Source organism: Manacus vitellinus, unplaced genomic scaffold, assembly GCF_001715985.3.
Source record: "Manacus vitellinus isolate BGI_N305 unplaced genomic scaffold, ASM171598v3 scaffold_2_pilon, whole genome shotgun sequence".
Classification (NCBI taxonomy): Eukaryota; Metazoa; Chordata; class Aves; order Passeriformes; family Pipridae; genus Manacus; species Manacus vitellinus.
In genome coordinates this window covers 18,642,179-18,664,089 of record NW_021940208.1, presented here as the reverse complement: position 1 = coordinate 18,664,089, position 21,911 = coordinate 18,642,179, and the positions used below count along the sequence as shown (strand labels likewise).

The 21,911-nt window shown below is 39.4% G+C and overlaps 1 protein-coding gene across 5 annotated transcripts in view; it reads left to right on the top strand.

Moving 5' to 3' along the window:
* STARD13 (StAR related lipid transfer domain containing 13) overlaps nt 1-21,911 on the top strand; it is a 293,516-nt gene that overhangs the window by 218,889 nt on the left and 52,716 nt on the right. The window contains exon 1 of one of the 5 annotated variants that reach the window (XM_018071076.3): nt 20,810-20,902. The exons of the other annotated variants lie outside the window; for them this stretch is intronic. The gene's annotated coding sequence lies outside the window, so the exon portion shown is untranslated. Of the gene's footprint in view, nt 1-20,809; nt 20,903-21,911 lie in introns of those variants that run through there. 5 annotated transcript variants of the gene reach the window in all.

Genomic DNA, 21,911 nt, shown 5'->3' with positions numbered 1-21,911 from the left:
AGCAGAAGCATTGGCTGCTGACTGAGAAAAAAAAAAAACAACAAAGTAAAACCCACTCACTATTATGTCCCAATATGGATGACAAAACACTGTAGCATGTGTGGGAAAGTGGCTGCAGTCCAATGTCTGGAACCATTTATCTTCTGGTAGAGTCTGGAAGATGACTGTTTTATGTATTTTACAGAAATCCCTGCTGATTGATTTCATTTACTTAGGAGGAGGGGTCACTATGACTGATGGCAGGGACAACTGGAAAAAAAAAAAAGTGGATTCTTTGCATTATCCTGACATCCTGTTCTGGTTGGAGTTGTTGGCACCTCTTGAGGGGACCACACCATGCTGGGCATGTCTTGCCACTGCATTTGCTACTATACACAGCCAGAGGTTTGCTGCTTCTTTCTGGGTCTCAGAGAGCTGAGAGTTGCAGGTTGTGCTTACACTAGCACCAGGCACATTTTGGAAATTATGATTTGCAGAGATCTGAAGGGGAATGGACAGAAATTGGTAGAGGTCTCTCTAGCCTGCTGTAGCTGGGCTGATGGTAGTTGCTGTTACTGAAGAGGGAGGAAAGACTTCATGAAAGGTCTGGGGGGAAAGTCAATTTTCAGTGTGCGGAGCTTAAAGAAATAGCTTAGCCCACTTTGGCGTATGAGATTTATATACTAGGAAGATGATACTGTTTTCCTCTGATGTTTTTTGCTAAAATAGACACAATTCGTGGCATTTCTTTATCTGTAAAGAATAAAGAGCTTGTCAGCACATTAGAAACAACAGGGATATGCTGTACATCAGTGCTGTTCGTTTACCTTTCTGTTATTTTTATGTGTGCTTTGCCTGCCTGTCTGTCAGGGTGTTTGCCTTCAAATCAGTTAGGCTCACGTCACAGCATTACAGTCACCAGGCATATATACAGACACTTGCTTTCATGTTGCAGGGAATCAGTGCCAAGATTTTCATAAGATGAAACAAGAGGGGGGATATATGTTTCCTAGTCAGTAAGTACACTGCTACTGTGTTGTTTAACAAAAATGGAGAGGAAAATGGATTTTTGAGTTGATAATACTACTTCATTTTGTACCCTTCGAGCTCTTCACAAAGTCCTCTACTAATGGTTACAATGCCAAGTCCAATGCAGGATCACATAACAAACTTGGAGAAAGGGAAAATTATTGTGTCTCCTGTCACATCCAGTGTCCCACACATAACCACTTAGTACAGTCAAGACATTCTTCATTGACAGAAAGAAACAGAAAGAAAGAGAGAGAGATAGGAAGAAGAAAAGAGAGAGAGAAAGAGAAAAGAGAGGAAGATAAGAAAGGAAGGAAAGAAAGCAAAAGAAAGAAAGAAGAAAGAAAGAAGGAAGGAAGGAAGAAAGAAAGAAAGAAAGAGAAAAGAAAGATCTTCTACTTTACCCTAAGAGCTGAGGAAGCTTCATGTATTTATCAAATATTTTTATCAGATCAGTAGGAGCTCTTAAGCACTGTGCTTAAACAATACCCCTAAAATAAACCCAGCATCACCTCTCTTCTGAGCAGCCTCCTGTACTATTGCCTGCAGTATCATTCAGGCCTCACAGGTTCTTTGGTCTCACTGCTCATCATGCTGTCTTGATGTGCACTCATTTTGTCTCTGTGTGTTGAGGATATGCTTGTGGCTATCAGACGTTTCTCTGTTACTCGTGTTGACCTCTGATTTGGATTTTCGCTTTTACAGGAATTTAGATTAACTGTAACCTTTTCTACTTTCTTAGTTTTCTTAGCTTCCTTTTCAGCCACTACATGGTTTGGTTATCCTCCCACACAACACTTCCTTGTTGGGACCCTCCCAGAGACATAGCTGGCTTTGCTCTTGATTGATTGAGTTTGAGCCTTTCCTGCTTTTTTTCACTGAGGAGAACAGTGAGTAGTGCCATGGGTTTCAGGTATGCCATTGAGCTGCTCTAAAACACAGAACAAATCTAGCGCCCCAATTACACTTTCAGAAGATCTATCTTTATCATGGGGTCCTTAACAAGGTCTGTCTTCCTTGAGAGAGGAAATGCTGGAAAATAGATCCAGTGTAAGTCCAGTGTCTTCCTTTAATCTTGAATTTGGGCAGGAGGGGAAAAGAGTGGTCTAAACTGGTGCAAGCTCATTTTTTCATCCAGTGGGACTGCATTCTCATGGTAATTTGGAGTACATTTGGGGACCTCTAGCCCCTGATCCTTCATCTTCTGTAAGGATTTGTAGGATGGTGTGCTTAGGTTCCAGCCATTTAGTCTACTGCCCGCACAGTCCCTACATTTTTATTAGTCGGCTCTTAAATCTCTTCATTACTGGGATCATTCTTCATGTGGTCACCCCAAAGGTGCCTCATTGAGTGTGCTAATTCTTACAGATAAAATATCTCAGAACATATTTTATACACATTGCATATTATCCCATTTCTTAATAAATATTGTCCATTCATACTTTGTAATATCACACATGACAGGCGTAGGACAGGTGGTAGAACTACAGCTGCCTCTTTTTTTATCAGATATTGTTAAAAACAGTAAATTAGATTAAAAAAAAAAAAGGAAGGGAGCTCTGTAGGCTGTGGAACGTTACGAAACCTCCCACTGAACGTCTGCGCAAGACATACAGCAATAGCAAAACTGTTATGTACTAAACGAGTTCAGAGTGGGGGCCAACTGAATGCAATGCATAAGTGATTTACTTATTAATTTATAACCCTAACCTAGAATCATGAATATCTTCTGTTCCATAAAGAGGATGACTTTTGTGACTTTTTAAAGCCTTCAGCATTAAGTGGCATTTAGTTGATGGCTACTTATTTTGTACCTTCACTGAAAAATTAGGCATAAATCAAGTAGGCTTTACTTGTATTGTACTCATAATACTCACAAGCAAAAATCCCATCGAAAACCAGTGATCGAGCATGGTTTCTTGAACTCAGCAGAAAGGTCACCTCATAAAATATGAAGGTATAATATTCAGGCCACCCAGGCAATTTTGTTTTGGCTAGGATATTACTTCAATTAAGACATTGTAAAGTTAAAATAACAGGATTCTGATTTAAGCAGATAAAAGAAAGGGGATCTACATTAAACTCAGTTTCCATTCACCAAACACATCTACACAAGCTAAGCTCACTTGGTGTTTGAAGAACCTTTTTGCAAAGAGACAGACAGGATGGGCTGAGGTTGAGTCCTGAATGTTCTGGGGTTTGTGTATTTAAATCAAGTGCTTAACATTGTTTTCGTTCCTTAATTACCTTGGTTTGTTGATTTATTGATTCCTTTGAAGACAAGTAGACTCACTAAAACATAATCTTTCTGTGTCGCTTAAGATTTCCTGTTAAATCTGTGGACATTAGGAAAGGACTGATGGAGGAAACTTCTGGAGATGGTCTTCCACCTACAGGCAAAACCAGTGGTAGATATCATTTAAAGGTGGAGTTGAGTTAATGAATGCAAATGAATGGAAGGTCTTGTGAAATCACGGATTAGGGCTGTCTCAGTTCTTGAAATCTGCCAGCACAACCAACAGTTTGGGCAGAAAGTGAATGGGAACCAGTGGCCCTGCAGAAGAGGTTGGTGGCTGGAGTGTCTTTATGGAGTGTTGCTGGGAAGAGGGATGGCTGAACTTACCTATTCTGCATGAAATGGCCCTTCCATTTGGGGGTGACTTTGGGAGGAATAGGAGTACTATTTGCTTTAATATTGTTACACAGGCTTTGAACAGGGATGAAAACCAGAAATGGCAGTCCTTTGCCAGCCATGAGCATTGATAAGTCACAACATTGTCTCAACTGACTTAGTTCCAGGGAAATATTTGGAGCTTGCACCTACCCCTTGCTGCTCATGTCCTTGGGGCCCCCATATCTGCACTGAAACTCCAATTCCAAAAAAACCCTCTGCATCTTTTTTTTTTCAGCACAGCAGAGCATAGCCTTGTGGTATCACTCCTCCTCTCTGTGTCTCTTCTGTGTCTGTGCATCCCATCTGGTACACCTAGAGCAGGGGATGGTTCTCACTTGTTAAAGAAGGATTCGGTTGAATCATAGAAGCATAGAAAGGTTTGGGTTGGAAGGGACCTTAAAGATCATCTAGTTCCAAACTCCTGCTGTGGGCAGAGACACCTTCCACTAGACCAGGTTATTCAAAGTTCCAACCTACGTGGCCTTGAACGCTCCCAGGGATGCAGCATCCACAGCTTCTCTGGGCAGAAGATTTAGATTTGTTCAGGAGATGTTAATTTGTCACATCCCCTCCACCTAATTACCTGCTTGAGCAGCTCTGTTGTATTAATATGATTTGCAAGAACATGCACACAGATGACCAGGAGTGAATCTGCTAGATATAGGCACAATGATGTGCACCTCTCTTGTGCTTCTGAGCCACTGAATTAAAAATGTAGATTTGTGTTAATATTTAACACTTACATAGTGCATTTAATCTCCATAGGCTTGTAGGAACGTGTCTAATTTATACATCCAAAATAATAGAGGTAATCACACATAACAGTCAGTCTTTTCATCACTTAACCCAATGAGGAGTGAAGACACTATTTTGTTTGGACTGTAATTGCTTATACATACCTGAAAATACCATCCCATATTCTCAGTTCTTTGTAAAAACACTGTGAATTTGTTGTTACAAGAACATTTCAGACAGCTGCATAATGAGTTAGCTTCATTTTTTGACTGAACTGAAAATTAGGAGGCTGACCCAGATCTCAGTGGGATAACTCCATTGGAGTTTTTCGGTGAACTTAGATGCTGAATGAACTAAACCAGTTAATTTAAAAAAAAATGTTTGAAAATCATCTTTCAGAAAATAGTCTTGAAAGTTTGGTACTTCTAATAAGCATGCTGGCAGACCTTTCAGGCAGCAGTCAAACATCCTCAAACTTCCCATTATTTATTTATATTACATTGATATTGCCCACACGAACTTCCAGAGCAAATTCAATAGGCAGCTACAGTTGTCCCTTGATTCTTCAGCCCTGGTTGCTATGGCATCCAGATTATGAAAATGTCTGCCAGCTCCAGGTGGCAGAGCACACAGATGGGTGAAACCCAAGCAGTAATTTAGGTAGCCATGAGGTGGTATCTTGTGACCAGTGTGTATTGTCCATTGTTTTTGCAAGAAGGGGCAAGAAGTTGTGAAAATCACTGCAAAACATGGGCTTTATTTAGCTACAGTGAAAGAAAGAGCCTGTACCAGCAGCCTACATACCTACATAGGTACTCAGAGGTTCTGGTAGTGAGCTGTGAAATAATATAATGAACTGTTCAAATTAAATACAAAATCAGAGATTAGAGGGGACTAGCTGGTATCATGTCTAGTCAGTGGCATCCTGCTTTGTGATTCATTCCACTCAGCTCAGTGGGATTGTAATAGTTGTTGAATAAGGCAGCAGAACTGAGCTTTCAGGTAAAAGACACATACAATGAGAATTGTAAGACCTGTGGAAAAAAATCTTTTCTTATTTACAGTCTTTGTACTCAGAATTTGTCCCTTGAAATCTGCATAATATAATACAAATAGGATCTACAACTCCAAATTTTTTTAGTCGAAACTATGTTCAGGTAGAGTTTTTTCTCTCATTGAGTTGTTACTGTTTTAATAGCGAGAATAAATTTTCATTGACAGCAGTTTTTTTCCCAACATTTCTTTGTTTCCAGTAAAAAAAAGAGCAAGAACAAAGACTACCAAACAAAATACAACTTGTCTAAAATCTCATAAAAGCTCTTGCATAAGAATCTATCAAGCCTGGGAAAATATGTGTTCTTTTGTAAAAACATATTTTTCCTTGAAGTCACTGCTAGATTGCAAAAGTTCACAGAACATATTGGTATGTGTATGTGTTTATGTAAGACAGACCTCTGTATTTCACTTTTTGATGTCAGTGTTGCCTTGGTAACTGTATTTTATTGATTAGTAGAATCTATGTAATTTGTTTCAGAGCTGCACCATCTTACAAGTTCATTTTTCTTTGTGAGAAGTGGTTTCATTTTCTTATTCTCAGAGTAAAATTATTTTTCTGATACAAGAAATAACAGTCTTTTGATCCTTTTGGGGGTGTTTCTATGACCGTACACAAAATCCAACAATGTGTGACAAATGCATGCTGACAAAGTCATTAAATACTTTATTTACTGATACATGCATTTCTTATTCAAGTTATTTTGCTGTATATGTTAACTTAGTATCTTATGTGTAACTTCACTGGTACCCAACTGGAGACTCTGTACATGCAGTTCCAGTTATTATATACCTTCATGGTGCTTTTCCTCCAGAGATGTGGAATTCCAAATACTAAATACTTCTTGGGATGTCTTTGAACTAAATATTATCATAAAATTCATTTTACATTTAGATAAGCTGTGATGTGAAAAAATTCCCTCAGATAAGAGCAAGTAGTACTGAGAATAGCTCCTGAAACTCAATGCTTTTATTCTACCCATTGTGGGTTTACCAGAGCTATGGGTTAGTTCCTAGAAGAGGACAGTATCATTTAGGAAACCAATTGTCCTGTTACCAGTCTCTGAGTTCTGGTCAGGTTTATAGGAAGTTATGGTCCTGACCTGAAGACCTTTCATTTTCACACAAACTAAGGAGGAGAGAGGATGGACAGTATAGGCAAGTGGGGTGACCTTGGCTGGACACCTGGTGCCCACCCAACCACTTCCTTTCCCAGCCTGATAGGGGAGAAAATAAGATGGAAAACAACTCGTGGAGTGGGATAAGGCAGTTTATTAAAGCAGAAGCAAAGCAAAAGCTTGAGTGTGTGAAAGATAACACAGTTTATTCTCAACTTCCCATCAGCAGCGATGGTCGACCACTTCCAAGCAGCAGGGCTTCAGCACATGTAATGGTTCCTCAGCAGGCAGCCATTGGAGACAATGAATGCCTGCCTTCCTGCTCCTTGCCTTAGCTTTTATATCTGAGCTGAAGGCATATGGTATGGAATATCCCCTTGGTCAGCTGGTCTACTTGGGACCCCTCCCAGGATCTTGCCCTCGATTGAGGAAGGAATGTTACAGTGCTGATGCTGTGCTCAGCAGCAGCCAAAACACCGGTGTGTTATCAACACCCTTCTAGCTGCCAATGCAAAGCACAGCACTGTGAGAGCTATATGGGGAAATGAACACCATCTCAGCCAGATCCAATACAGCGGGATACAGTGTCTCAGTTCAGATGGTACCATTGCCTGATTATGTGCTGGAGAGATCCAAATAGTTAAGTTGACCAAATATCCTACTACTTTGGTTTTGTCCTTTCCCCCTGTGTTTGTTTCATGGTTTATGAGTATCACAGGAGCCAAGAGCAGTCCGGGTGTGCAGCTTCCCGGATGAAATCAGTCAGAGCAGCAACAAGAAAAAAACAGAGAGGCCAAGGAGAAGGAGGAGAAGTACAAATAATGGATGGGAAAGTAATGAAGTTCAGACAGATGTTGATGTAAAAGATGTCTTTTTTTAATATAGAACTGAAAGCATAGCCATCGCTACAGTCCTAATATTAACAGTTTACAAATTATAGCAGTGATTGTATTTATATGTCATACAGAGTGTAAATGATGGGAATGGGTTGTCAACACACATAGGAAAACAAGTCTGAAAATCTCTAGCACTTTCTTTAAATATAATAGTTTCTGACAATTAAATATCCCATTGGTTGTTATCTAAATATTTATTTTCAGCGAAATTACTGGAAGTCCATAGTCAGAGAAAACCCACACTCTTCTGTTCTCTGTCTTAAAGATTAAATTATGTTTTACCTTTGAAAAAATGCTTAGTTCCTGGGTTTATCCTGTTTTATTTTGGAGAAAAGACAGAGAAAAGAGTCTGCCATTGATGGCAAGCAGGGACAAAGGCACTGTTACTGGATTGTGGTTTTGAAGGCTGTTTACTGTGCTAAGTCAGAGACTGTAAAGTGAAATAATGCTTTTAATCTTTTGGACTAAATCATTCAGCAACAGACCTTCCTAGCAACCAGGCTCCACCTAACACAGGGCCTCGTTTTCTTGCAAGGATCCTGCAATCTTACATAGATTTTCTGGGCCAGTCTTTGGCAGCAGCAACACTCATTTATTCCAGATGAAAGTCAGGCCCACTATAATTAGCAATACAATGGTATTTGTCCGAAAAATCAGGAAACATTGGCATTTGCTAGAGAGGCCATATGTCTTTTGGAGAACCCAGTCCATTTAATTTAAACTTTTAGGTACCCAGGGTTAAACACATGGTCTAGTCAATTTGTCATAGCTGCTTAAATTCCTTATACAGTCTAAGGAGAGCAGCAGTTCTTACTGAAGATCTGAGGAGGGAGATATGTTCCCCCTCTCTATTCATCCATCCACCACCCACCAGAGGATGATTCAGTCCACTTCATTCAAGTAAATACCTCTTTCACTGGGATTATGGAGGAACAATAGGAAATAAATGCTGGCAGCTCCATGCAGTTGGGTTTTACTCATTTGAAGATGGATGTGACTTATCTTCCTCTTGCATAATAACCCAAGAATTAGAGCACTCCCCCCAGAGAGAGGCAGTCTTGGCCTCTACATCATCTGAGTGGGTTGAGCTCAAATCTCCTACATTTAACTCAGAGGAGCTAAATTCATCCCCTCGTAGGATGACCATCCGTAAGTCTCCATGCTTTTGTTTCTTATCCTTTCCTTTTCTGCCTGTCTGTGAGGACTGTAAGCTCTGTAAGGCACCAGCTAGTTTGTCATTAAACATTTGAACAGCACTGACTGTTATAAGGTTCTGATTTTGGCTGAGGTTTGTAATGAAATATAAATAATAGTAACAGTTGTGCAAATTTCTCTCTTCACACCACAAAAAATGCTGAGTAAAAGCTTTTTTCTTATAAACACATTACGTATTTTTGGCTAGTATTGATAGAAGTTGGGCTTTGTACAGCCTTTCATTGTGACATGGTTTGTGGAACAGAGGATGGGTCTGCAGTGATGTTGGAATTGATGTGTATTTAAGGAATGGCTGGTTGTTTGATGGTTTGATATGGGCATGATTATGTCCTTGGTTTTGGTTGTGTCTTCAAGAGACATTCGTGCTGGAGTGTAGTAGATCTGTAGCACTTGGAAATATGATGCTCCAGGATCCTTTCTTGCAAATTACTCTTTTAGGAGATTTTTTGGACCCAGGCAAGTATGTAACTCAGGGCAGGGGGAGGCTGCAGACCTCCTACTCAGTGCCACATCCCTGCAGTATCTTTTTCTCTTGGAGTTTCTAAAGAAAAAAACAGGGGGAGGGACTGGGCTGAGTACAGTGTGAGGACATTAATACTGTGAGAGTATTATGCTGTGAGGACATTTATGTGGTCACTCCTGCGACACTGGCGAAGAATGCAGCAGTGATGTTTTCCTTGCATGAGTCATTCTGGAGCTGCCAAAAGTTGGAGCAGCCCATTGCCCAGTGATGAGTAGTGGTTGACCTTTATTTCCATCTTAGAGATTACACTAAAATTGAACTAAATTAATTGCTTTCTGAGCACTGTCATCAGTGAAGCCTAGTTTCCTACAGATTTGGATTCCTTTCCCCCACCTCACTGAAACCAAGTCCTTACTTCCCCTCTGCCATGTCACTCTCCGGCTCTCTCTCCCATCCCTTAAATATTTGTAAGGGAGGTGGTACATAGAGTGATGCTGATGCAGACTGCTGTGTACTCTTTAGCCAACTGTCTGCTGCTTCTCAGCATGGATAGTGGGTCACCCCACAAATACCTTTCCCTTACTGGAATGCTAATTGGTATACTTTACTCAACACAAGATTTTCTAAAATGTAGTATCTTTGAGATCTGGCTCCTCCTGTCATATTTGACTGAAGCTGGCCAATAGATTCTGACACGATATTGGGGTGCAGGAGAGTGTCCCAGAGAGATAGATGGTATGAATATTTCTTTAGTAAGCAAAAGTACAAATATACTGTATTGCACACATAAATTAAAAGCATTATGAGGAAATCAGTAGGCAAAGCTCTGGGAGTTGTGTTGTGGAGGCAGACATAAAAGGAATACATTTTTAGGTTTGCTGTGAAATTTTTTAAATTACTATAGTGAAAAATTGTTGAGCAACTCATCATCATAAGGAAAATACAGGACTCACCCTACCAGTTCATCCCTCATGTATTCCAGCCCAGCAATGGATAGCCAGTGATGAATTTGTTCTGAGCTTGTCAAGCATAGTAAACAACTATACAGTTAATGGATGGCTAATATTATATCAGTGCATTACACCTATGAAGTAACAGTTGTTTTGGTCATCTCCTATTTTGCCACCTTTAAAAGTACAGTTAATTACATGTACCTTTTTATTAAATAACATTTAAAAGATAAATAAAGTAAGGTTTGGCAGTCTCGAATCTGCTTTTTAGAAAAAGATTCTAACAATGGTTAGGATGTAGGATTTTAGGAGGAATATAAGGTTAGAAACTAAAATTGTTTCTAAGTATACCCAGTTGGGCTTTTTATTAAAGGAATTTGTCCCTAACTAGAAGTCCCTATGAGTATTGTGAAAGGATGCACCTCTGTTGTGCACAACAAACTATATAGATCACAGCTTGGGGTCAGGGTAGATGTGCAGTACTGTGTATTATTATTGCTTGGTGACCATTGCAGGTATTTCCAGTAGAAAATTACTTGAGGAGGTGTCTGGCAGACTGCATGTAAATATCCTACAAATTTTTTATAATTATGGATGAAACAATTCTTAAATAAATATTAAATAAATAAAGGTAAAACCCCACAGTAATGCTGTATATTATATTTCAGTTAAGGATAATCTTCCATCTTAACATTCCTGAGGTTTCATTTTTGATGCTGTCCTTTCTCATTTTTTCATCTTCTGAAAGCAATATTTATCATGGGGGTGTGGTATCGTCATGGTAAAAATGAGCTGGTGCTGTTGGTCTCACAAGCAGCTCCCTTAATGTACAGCTCTTAAAGGCTGCTTTGGAAGGGTTTTTTCACTTCCCACAGATGCTAATGCTCTGATGTGTTCCAGAATCACAGAGGAGAGCATTTTGCCCTTTTCATTTCAAGGCGACATAAAGTCTTGGAGACTTCTGAGGCCAGTTGCCATATGTTATTAAAAATTAATGAAGCAGAGCAATTGTACCTGATCCCCCTGACAGACGCTCAAGCGACAGCTTTTCCTAGGGCTACTCTTCTAAATGGTTCTTTTTGCATCTGTATTTTCCTCCTCTCTGACCACAATGACATCTTCCTTGTCATTAAAACTGGAAAACAATAGTAGAGGACATTTGGGGATTTTCTCATGCAATTCCATACAAAATCTAGTTGGATTCTGTTCATTGCACATAGGATGAGCTACTGAGACAGCCGTAAAAGGAAGCATAAAACTGAGTCAACAGATATTAAGTGAGGAAGCAGATCTGCCTGTGTTTAGTGGTACAAGAGTTGCCTTTGGTAATGCTCACACTCAATGTGTGCAAGTTGAAATATTTTCAAAAAAAATTTTGTTTTTTGGGATAGGCCTAGACTGCATTGCTTCAAAGCCTATCTGCATTGGAAGAGAGACTAAATATAATCTTTTCTGTGTGCTATTGCCTCAGTCTTATAATATTCTAAAGGAAAGGAAATAAAAAAGAGCAGGCATTGAGGGGGTGTGCAATCTCTGCAATGATGCTTTAGGAGGTCATCAGCGAGTGTTAGTGCTCAGGCTCTGAGATTGAAGAAAATAAATTTACAACAAGGTAATACTAATTAATGCTTCTTTGCTACTTTACGTTTGATGGACATTGCAGAGACACCAGCTAAATGTAGAGACTTGGTTATACATAGATTTTGTTCTTCAAAACCTGTCAATCTTTTCGAAGTTATAAATATGTAAGTATATATTTGACTGAACATTTTTCTTCCCAGTAGCAGAGAAGAACAATCATCATTATCTGTGATGTGTTCGCAAGGAATTGTATACAAGAGTTTTTAGGACTAAATTCTGATATTTTTACTCATACTAAATAGGAGTGTACTCTTTAGGTTATTTATTAGTAGTGAAAGTGTCTAGTGTTTCATGTAAATGTTCATATTTTGTAAAATATTGTTTTGGAGAGGTACTTATCACAAAGATGATAATTGAGGGATTTTCTTTATTTGAAAAAACACATTCTTGGCTGGTCAGACACACTTTTTGTTCATTGTGCCCTGTACAGGATAACCATGGGCTATTTAGAAGATCGGTATTTGCCTGGCACAAATATTGCTCTCTTGAGAGTAGACTTTCATGATAATCCATCACATTCTCATGACCTAAGTATGCACAGATACTCGCAGTCACTGCAGTTACATAGTTCCCCCCAATAGGAATGTTATTTGAGGAATTGGCAATTCCCTCTTCCGTGCTTCACCCAAATGTATTCTTAGCTTTTCATTCACTGGTATTTTTGCTTTCCTGGAATCCACTCTTCTGCCCTCTGAAACTCATAGTTCTGCAGACCTCTAATCCAAACAAATCTGTGATACTTTGGAGTGATCTGCTCTTTCGTATTCAGAAGAAGTGAGGGTTAACTAATTTGGGCACTGCAGCTGAGGTTACCATCCAGCACCCCTTACACACCATGGAAAGCTGCATTGCATGAAATAGCACCATTTCTTTAAGCAGGGATGTAAATAATGCTGAGATGCCAGCATGGCAGGAGTATAAGATACTGTTTGCAGGAAAAGGAGAGAAGTTTACTGAGTTTCTACCGAATAGCTACAGGTGTGGCAATCCAGAGGTAGGGGCTGAAAATGTAAGGGCTGAAAATGTAAGCACTGCATTCCAGCCTCACGCTGCTCGAGTTAATGTCTCTGCCTGAGAACAGAGCTGAAACTGTATCATCAAAACATCTACTTCAGCAAAGAGTTGTAAATTTGTCACCTAGCTGGTTTGAGACCAAAGCAACCTGTTTAGTCAGGTGTATCTCAGAAGTTGTCCTGAATCCAGGATTCCTCTAAGGAAGAGTAAATATTAGTCCTGCAGGTTTTGCAGAAAGTGGATTAGATGAACTTTCACTCTCCACTTATGCCTTATTTTCTATGGTTTATTTCAACTTTGTAGATTAAGTTCTTCTAAGATAAAAATGAGCATGGTCATTCTTGGAAGAAGAAAAAGCCCAATCAATTTATTTATTTTTTTTTTAACTGGTCATTTTACAGGATGTAGCTACACTTATTATCAGTCTCAGTACATGAGTCAGATGGTGGTATTATGAAGTTATTCCTTACTCTGTGTTTGCATAAGATCCACTGAAGAAAATGTGACTGTTTTCACAGGCAGTGGAGCTCAGTATTTCCTAATATCAGTGACAGAGCAAATGGAGGAATGAAATTTCACAGATACTCACTGAAGTATGCTGAGCATTAGGGGGATAGGCAACCAAGACAATCAAAAACACAGCTGGAGAGGCAGAAAGAAAAGGTATACTTGTGAAAATAAGAGGGAAAAGGAGCCCAGCAGTAAGAAATTTTCTATTTTGTTGAAAATACAGATGTGATAAAGGACGTGTGGTTCTTTTTCAAATTTGCTTCTTATGTAAATAGTACAATGCATGCCTTACGGCACAATCCAACAAAGCAAGGGAGGAAATAAATGTTAGACATGTTTAGGTGCAGTGAGTTCCATGACAAAAATATATTGAAAATCTTGATCAGGAAAAGAACCTTATTCAAGATGGCATGTAACTGCACATTGGACCCCTAACAGCAGGAGATTAAATTCATCTTTTCTTCAGAAGAAAATGACTTTACATGTATTGCTTGATTGCAATCTAGGTTACAGGGATCTACTGCTGTAATAATATAGCACTAGTGGAATTTTCCAAGTCCAAAAATAATTTAGCATCCAAATACGTATTTTAATCTGATTTATAGCTTCACAGCCATGTCTAAACCAGCACTGCCAAATAAAATTTTCTTTACTGTGACATGTATGCAGTTCTTTGTTGGGTATTCGGAATGGTGTCTAACATATAAATTAAGCAAAAGTTTCATTTTACAAATATTCAGCTATATTTTTATTTTTAAAATGAAGCTTCACTTTTTATGTTTTAGAAGTGTAATTTCATTTCTTACAGTATCAGTGCCAAAACATATTTATGATATGCTTAACAAAATCAAGGACGCAAATACATGTAAAAAACATATAGTCATATCCTACAAGGGTGTTTTTTTCTTAGTATCATTATAAAAGCACTTTTCTGTATTCCAGTAATTTACCAGTTTCATTCAATGAATATCTCTCAGGAAACCAATCAGACAAAAATATATCAGTGAATTTGCCCTCCAGCTCCCCACAGATGAGTGTGTTCCTGACACCTATATAGAAGCATGTGATTGAAATAACATTTGCATAAATTCCATTTAGTGAAAGATGCATTAGCTGATGCTGGTGAATGTGAGGACACTTAATGAAACAGTAAATATCAATGCATGTCTAAGCATTGATCATTTAATGCAGGCATTGTCAGAAGAATTAAATAGATCACAATGTCCTTTTGTTCTTTCTCTTTATTTAGTATAATGTACTGTTGCTTTCTAAATTGCCTCAAGGTCTTTAATAAAGAAAGATTTCTCCTCTTAATTTGGACAGCTGCATAATTGGGATGCTAAATCATCGTCAGGGATGTAATCAAAATGATCCTACTATGTAACAATCTTCTAGTTTTCCTACTTTGTTTAGAGCAGAAGGAACAGATTTAAGCAGTTGCAATCTGTTGCATTGCCCTAAAAGTCAAGCATTGATCATTATAATATAATAGTTACAAAACCAAAGATCTCCAGGTCCCTTGTGAATAAACCTAATTCAAAATTCAAAGTAACTGTTGTGGTAGATATGGTTACAATGTAGAAAAATCTGATCCACAGAGATGATTTAACAGAATTACAGGATTTGATTTGCCTGATTCACATCACAAACTAGCATCAGAATCTGGAAAAAAAAGAAAAGGTCACTAAATCTGATACCCAGTCATGACTTAAGCTACACAAAACACACCAAACAAATAACTATCTGACTCTAGACCCTACTTATAAAAAGTCACAGGATTCATGCACCAACACTTTCCATACTTAATGGGAAGGTGATAGCAATGACTGTGAAGCTGAGGCTTTGTTCACAAGGTGCCCCATGCAGAGGTGGAGTCCAAGAAGAAAACCACAGACTGGGATCTCACCACCTACTGCCCTTCCCTGCCTGCTGGTCAATCAATTGGCCTTAACCCCACAGGCACCAGTGGATATATTTGCTCTGGTTCCAGGTGTTTCTCCTTGAAGGCAGTGAGATGTAGTGAGACTTTTATCCTAGGAAACTCTCAGAAAAGGGTCGTGATCCTACTACATGTACAGTTTCAGCCTTCGATCAAATGCCATGGTCACCAGTGTACACATCAGTTGAATCAGATTTCCTTGGTTTATTCTAAAAAGAGACAGCAGTAGGGCAGGAATCCAACATAAAAATGTATGCTAAACAGAAGGGACTTCAGCTAATGTTATCCCTTGGAGTTAATGCCAGACTGCTAATTTAAGTGCTCAATGCATAATAAAGTTCCTGTAGTGACACTCTGCAAAAGTGCAACTCTGCTTAGAAATGTTGCAGTGACATGAAAGTTCAGGTAGGCCAAGTGGCTTGTGGACGCTGCAGCATTCTCCTGGAAATGACCTGCCCGTGTCACTGAAAGTATTTCTTCTGCAAACAGGCTATATGCTAATTTCTCCATACACCCTCAATTTCCACTGTATAATAGCACTAATGACCTTGACAGAAAGCATTTTCTAGGGAATAATAACCATTTGAGGTTTAATGACCTGAGGCTGTGCCTCAGGCCATCAACTCCTTCAAGCTGCTCATTAAATCCTTTGGGTATGCAGTCTGCTTCAGTCACTCCTGCTTAAGCATTTGCTCACTGTCACCTAATAATAATATTCTCCCTGAGGTATTTCCTCTTCAGAGGCCCTGATGTTGGAAATGTGTTTGTCCTTAAGTCTTTTGGGAAAAGAAATCATCATTAATTTTTTAGGTGACTGTGTGTTACAAGTCAAAGCATTTACTCAGGCTGTCACTGAGCTTTTGGGGTGAGGAACTCAGTAAAAGTGAGACAGTTAAACTCATGAATTACACCTTGAAATATAAACTCTTTGTTCTAATTTCTTGCAATCTCATCATCTAAATCAAGATCCAGTAGCATCCCCCCATCCTAACCCTGGTGGTTCATTGAGAGAGTTGATTTTGGACAGGCTACCACTTCCTAGCAAAGAGTGGCTTCATACTAACTCTAAAAGACACCCAAAATTCAGAGCTGTGCAGAAGGAACAATACAATAGAGAGCACAGATGCCTGTTGGAGGAAGAATGCTAGGCCGATTTCTTACCAATGAAGTCATAAGTCAAAGATGATGTATTGTCCTATGTTGTGGTACATTCTTGTGAAGGGTGAACTTGTTTTTCTGTTGAGGATTTTTCATTTAAGGGAACATTCTTCCCACATTCAGATGGCACCAAATACAATTGGATCTTAGTTAAATCTGCTACTGTGGTGTTACATCGTGTTCCCTGTTTATTTGTGTAAGAGTGCGGCACAGCATGCCAAGTAGGCATGTCACAAACAAATTACTATTACAAGTTTCTTTCCAGAGTTTCTAAACTGAGAGAGAAGAAAAGCTTGGGGAAGAAGGCAATCAACAACAGTTCTAGGAAACTATTACAGCAAGCATGGTGCCGAGTGATGTGTCTACAAATCAGTTATATGGTCTTCACATCAATTACAAGAGTCCTCTGGTGAGGCCCTTCCAGGATGGTAGTCTCTGTTGTGCACTGAGTAATCCATTCACTTTTTATGTCTAAGGAGAGCTAGGAAAAGGGTTCTTAAGGAGCTGGAAAGTGGAGATGCCTACTCATCTGTCTGGGAAGACCTGCCCTCAGCCTGACTTTAACTTAAAACCAGCTCTGTACTTTGAGATAGCATCTTTGCCCAGAGGCAGCACACATTTTTAGGAAAAAAATCTGGCAAATTCTAAAACTTGGAAGTACTGTTTCTAAGTTTGAGATACTTCATCTTATAAAACACTTAAGAAAACCTGAGTACCAAGAATGTATAGTATCAGCTGGTGGGGGGGGAGGGAATTTTGATAAGTGTAAGTTAATTCTGATGAGGTATACGTGTATCCTATGGAAAGCAGCAGGTGAATTGATGAATAAGCCACTGTGGTGATTAGGGGGTGAACAACATGAGTACTTACTTCATTGTTTATGTTTCAGATTAGTGGATTTTGAGGTCAGGTAACTAATTCAGTGACATGCTTTGTGTGGGAAATACATGCTCTTTGTGGTAACCACTGAGCACCTACATAGGAATGTTCCTATATAAATCTCAAATCCCCTTGCAAGCATGGATACAGGTCATTATGCCATCACTGCAAATGGAGAATATGAGGTGCAAAAAAAGTGAAATTAAGTCACACAGTACAGTAACAGGAGATGCCCCAAAGAAGAATCTCACTGGAAATGTCTCTAGCTTTATATGCCTGCTCTTCCCAAATTCTCTGTATAGTCCATAGAGAAGAATGAGCACTTTCTGGGCACAAGCTGTTTTACCTCTTTCAGACATTAACTTTTAGATAAGATAAATATTTTAATGGAAGTACCTCTTTCTATCCGTAACTTTCAGTAGCACCTAGGATTAATAGTTCCAATGCAGTTGCAAATAGGTGAGATGATTACCATCCTTTACATAAATAAATATTCTGCATGGATGACAGAATGGCTGCTACGAAGTCAGGTCAGCTAGATTATTAAGCACATGCTTAATGCTGAGTTCTGGTATGTTCTACTGAAGCCTGGTTTGTAAAACCAGCCCTCTGCTGAGACCTTTACTGTTGTGTGGAACAAGCGGGTGTGCTGATGACCCAGCCTTAGCTCTGATTCCCTTGGCTGTTGTTGGTTTGAGACAAGCATGCAGCATCATTCCCATGTAGATTTTAGGTGTAGGAATACAGTTCTGGTTGGAATTTCCTTTCTAAAGTCTACTGAGAATTCAAATGAGAGCCAGATGAGTTTTTTCCTGTTCATTTAGAAGAAAAATGCAAAACATCATGAGAAACTTTAAAACTCCAACACTCCCTGAAAGTTCTCACCACAACAACATTTTCCTGAAAAAGTTCTTTCCAGGGGGATTCAAGCTTGCAGGTGATTAGCATTCATTATGGTTTTTCTACCCCTGATGAGGAAAGGCCAGATCAGTAAACAATGACTGAAAGAAATGCTTTGAAATACATTCAACAAATAATAGCTTTGTAGTCTCAGTTTTGAGGCTACTTTTAGCAGCCTCAAATTGGCTTTGGCTTGGAGTTACAGAAAGATTAACAAAAGCCCCAGCTCTGTTCCCAAAATCAGTCAGCCAATGTAGCATCCTAGTTATAATTTTCACCTTCTGGCAGCATTGCCTTCCCTGCTCATCCTCCAGAGCAGGTAAAGCAGTGGTGTCCAAGCTGATTTGTTTGGGCTATTGTTTGTCCTTAAAGATGAAACTGTACTAGAAAATACGGAACTGTAATTTTCAGTATACCAATGTGACTCCTTAGCAGTAAGTAAGCTTTCAGAGCATAATGCAGTGGCCACAGAATACTGTGGGCCCTGGGCTTCTAACTACGATTACAGTGTAAGAAAACACTGCAAAATATAGCCCATCTCCTAAATCAAAATACCTTTTTTGTGTCTTTACTTTTAACTAGCAGTTTTAAAGCAACACGTGAGCTCTAAGGTGGTTATTTAAAATCTTTAACTGCCATTTTGCTGAGATTTCATTGTCAGATTTAGGCTTCTCCTTTCAAAAACTGAGCCAGGCATCTTTTATGGTGAAATCTTTAGGAGACACTATCTTTTGTAGGCAACTGCCTGCTTTCTGCTTCTGTTTCTGTCTGGAGAATAACTTATCTCATCATACTTCTGGCATATCTGAGGCTAGACCCTGCCAAAATCTGAAAGTGAAATAAACCATCAAAAAATGTCAGATTCTTAAAAGTGCAGACCAAGGTCAAGTCTAGAAAAAAAATATACTTGGAAAATAAAGTACTTTGCCATTTCCTTCAAAGCATACACAACCAATTTTCAATCTTTGTGTTTATCTGCATATCCCATTACTGTAGCTCCAGACAGCCAAAAATGTCTCATGTCCTCAGTGCATACTTTTACTCTCCTGGCCTTGAGGGGACATAAAGTCAGAGCAGCCCCTGGATCTGGCTCTTCATGGAGCACATCTGGAGAGGGGGAAGGGCCCCAAGATGATTTCAGAGGCAGCACACCAGCTGGCAGGAGCTTCCCACTGGAGCAGGTCCGAGTGGCCCTGTGCCCCTGCAGACAGCTCCCACCTTGCACTAGAGGTGACGTCCAGAGAAGGGAGGTGTCCTCACACACCCCTTCTGGGCAAGGGCAGCTGCTGTTGTGTAGAGACTTCTCAAAAACCAAATGGAAATTTGGTCAAAACAAGCTGAACCTCAGGCCCCAAGATTTGGAACAGCAGCCATCTCTCATCTCTTCTTTAAACAGTGTATTTTAATGCTTTGCAACATTACAGTGTGAGGCATGCTGCCTTCCATCTCCTTAATCCTCTGTAAATTTACTTCTAACAGCTACTGCCAAAATACAGTATGGCAGTCACACAGCACATGCTTCTTCAGTGGTGAGCACAAAGCAGCTTCTGTTCAGAGGGACTATGTTGCAAGCCCATGAGTGACACATTGTGACTGTTCAAGATTATGAAACATACTCTGAAACTGAGCAAGCCATAAACACTTCATTTTTCAAAAATAGTCATATTACCTCTGTCATTCTGCTTGGCAAGTGTATGTATGCAGACCTTGTTGCATCCACGTAGCACACGTTGAACAGGCACCAAGTGTTAAATCAGTGTTGTGCCAGCCGCACTGCAGAGTTCAGAGCAAATATTTCAAGTATGTACTTAAACTCTCTTCTCATTTTTTATAAAAACCCCTGATCTTTATTTGTTTATTTTTACTTCACTAGCCTCTCTCTTAGACTGAACTGACCTTAAACTATAGTGTGGAGTTACATTCATTGATCTCCTGATGAATGCTCTCTAATTGATCCAGAATCAGGTCATGGCTTAAGACAACTTCTAACTCCAAGTGGGAAATATCTGCTGGAAAGGCAAGTGTCTTGTGTTTGTCAATGGGCAGATGCTGCTGTAAAATAAGTAAGTTTAGAGATCAGCAAAGGCCTAGACTAAATCCTTAGTAGCACCAAAAAAATCTCTCTAGTTTGACAGGCTAACTATTTGTTGAAGTTGTGGAGGAAGGAAAACATCATGGAAGCTAACTGTGTGGCCCTCATGGACTTTGAACATATTTTGAGTGTAGTACACACTTTAACATGTGGAGTCTCACAATTTTGCTTCAAGGAGGGAAGAATAATTTTTCTCTTTTTCAAACTGAAGTGTAAGTGTTAAGTGATGTGTCTCATTTCCTACCAGAAGTTTAGCTGAGCAAAAGATTAGTCATTTACTTTCCAAATATCTAGCTGCTAGCACTGTGTAGAGACCAAACCATCTTTGCCCACAGTCAGGCACGTAATGAATCAGACACGTGGGAATGTGCTCTCCAGCAATCAGAGCAAAGGGACTCCATCCATGAGATGGCAACTGAAACTGTCCAACTGACTTCCCATCAACTATTAAGAAATAGTTGAAATTCATCCAGCAAGTTAAAAAGTGACAGGGTCTGTATTTCACTGACATTTGCAGAGCCAGCCCTTCTGTATGCCCTCCTGTTATCCAGCAAGAGGCATGAAAGTATGAGGCTTGTGCTTCCTTCAGTAGCTTTGGTGTCTCTCCTTGTGTACCCCACAAATCCACTCTCTGGTACCAGCAGGGAACAAGCACTGGTAGGTCTCCAGCCTTCCTGTTGTCTTCTTTCACAGTAATATATGCCATGTAGCTGGAGGCCAGAGTCCAGCTTTATAGAGTGGTAACTGCAAACATCTAACTTATCTAAGGTCTTTCATGCTATTTGATAAAAGATATGTCTTTCCTGCTTTTAGCTAAAAATAACGGTAAAAAAGTGTAGAGTGTTATTAGTCCTGGGTGGTGTGATAATTAGTTCTTTGCTAACTCTGCTCTATTGCTGGCAGTGATTATTGTCAAGTAATTACAGAGTCCCTAAGAATCTGGCTTCCATTTGATCTGTGGTGTAACAAGGGTAAGGAAATGAGAAATGTCAGTACTATGGATACCCAGTGTTACTTCTGCCATAGCAGAATTTTGTGTTATAGGAAACAGTTATTTTGTACAACTGCTTTAATAGATGGAAACAGACCTAGGTGAGCTGCAGAATGGAAAACCAGTATTTTCACTACATTAAAAGTCTGTTCTCTACTTGAAGGAGCACATAAGACCCCCACAATCTTCTATTTAAAAATGTATGGAAAGGAAACTAGAGGCTTCAGCCAAAAGGGCTAAAAATAATAACTATACCAACATAGCAAAGAGTTCGATTTCTTCCTCCCTCCAACATGAATGAATATATATGTTTACGTACAGCTATCATGTAGGAATTACTTTAGCCTGTTTTCTGTGTGTTGCTCTGTAGCCGTATGGACTGCAGCTTTCATTCTAAAGGGGAATAAACAAAACATTCTAATGAGTTGTGTGAAGAAAAATCATGGAATTCTGTTAGTTTATGTATCCAAAACATTTCAGTTCATTGGTAAAATTGTTTGCTCTGTATCATCCCTTTGAGTTTTCAAAAAGCATTTACATGCGTGTGTGTTGGAGTGCACAGAAAATGTCTGCAGCCACCTGGTAGTAGAAGGCAGGATTGGGTGAATCAAAAATCAAAGGTGCTTGAGAAGGCAAATGAGAGTTAAATACTTTGAACATCTTTTAAGATCTGCA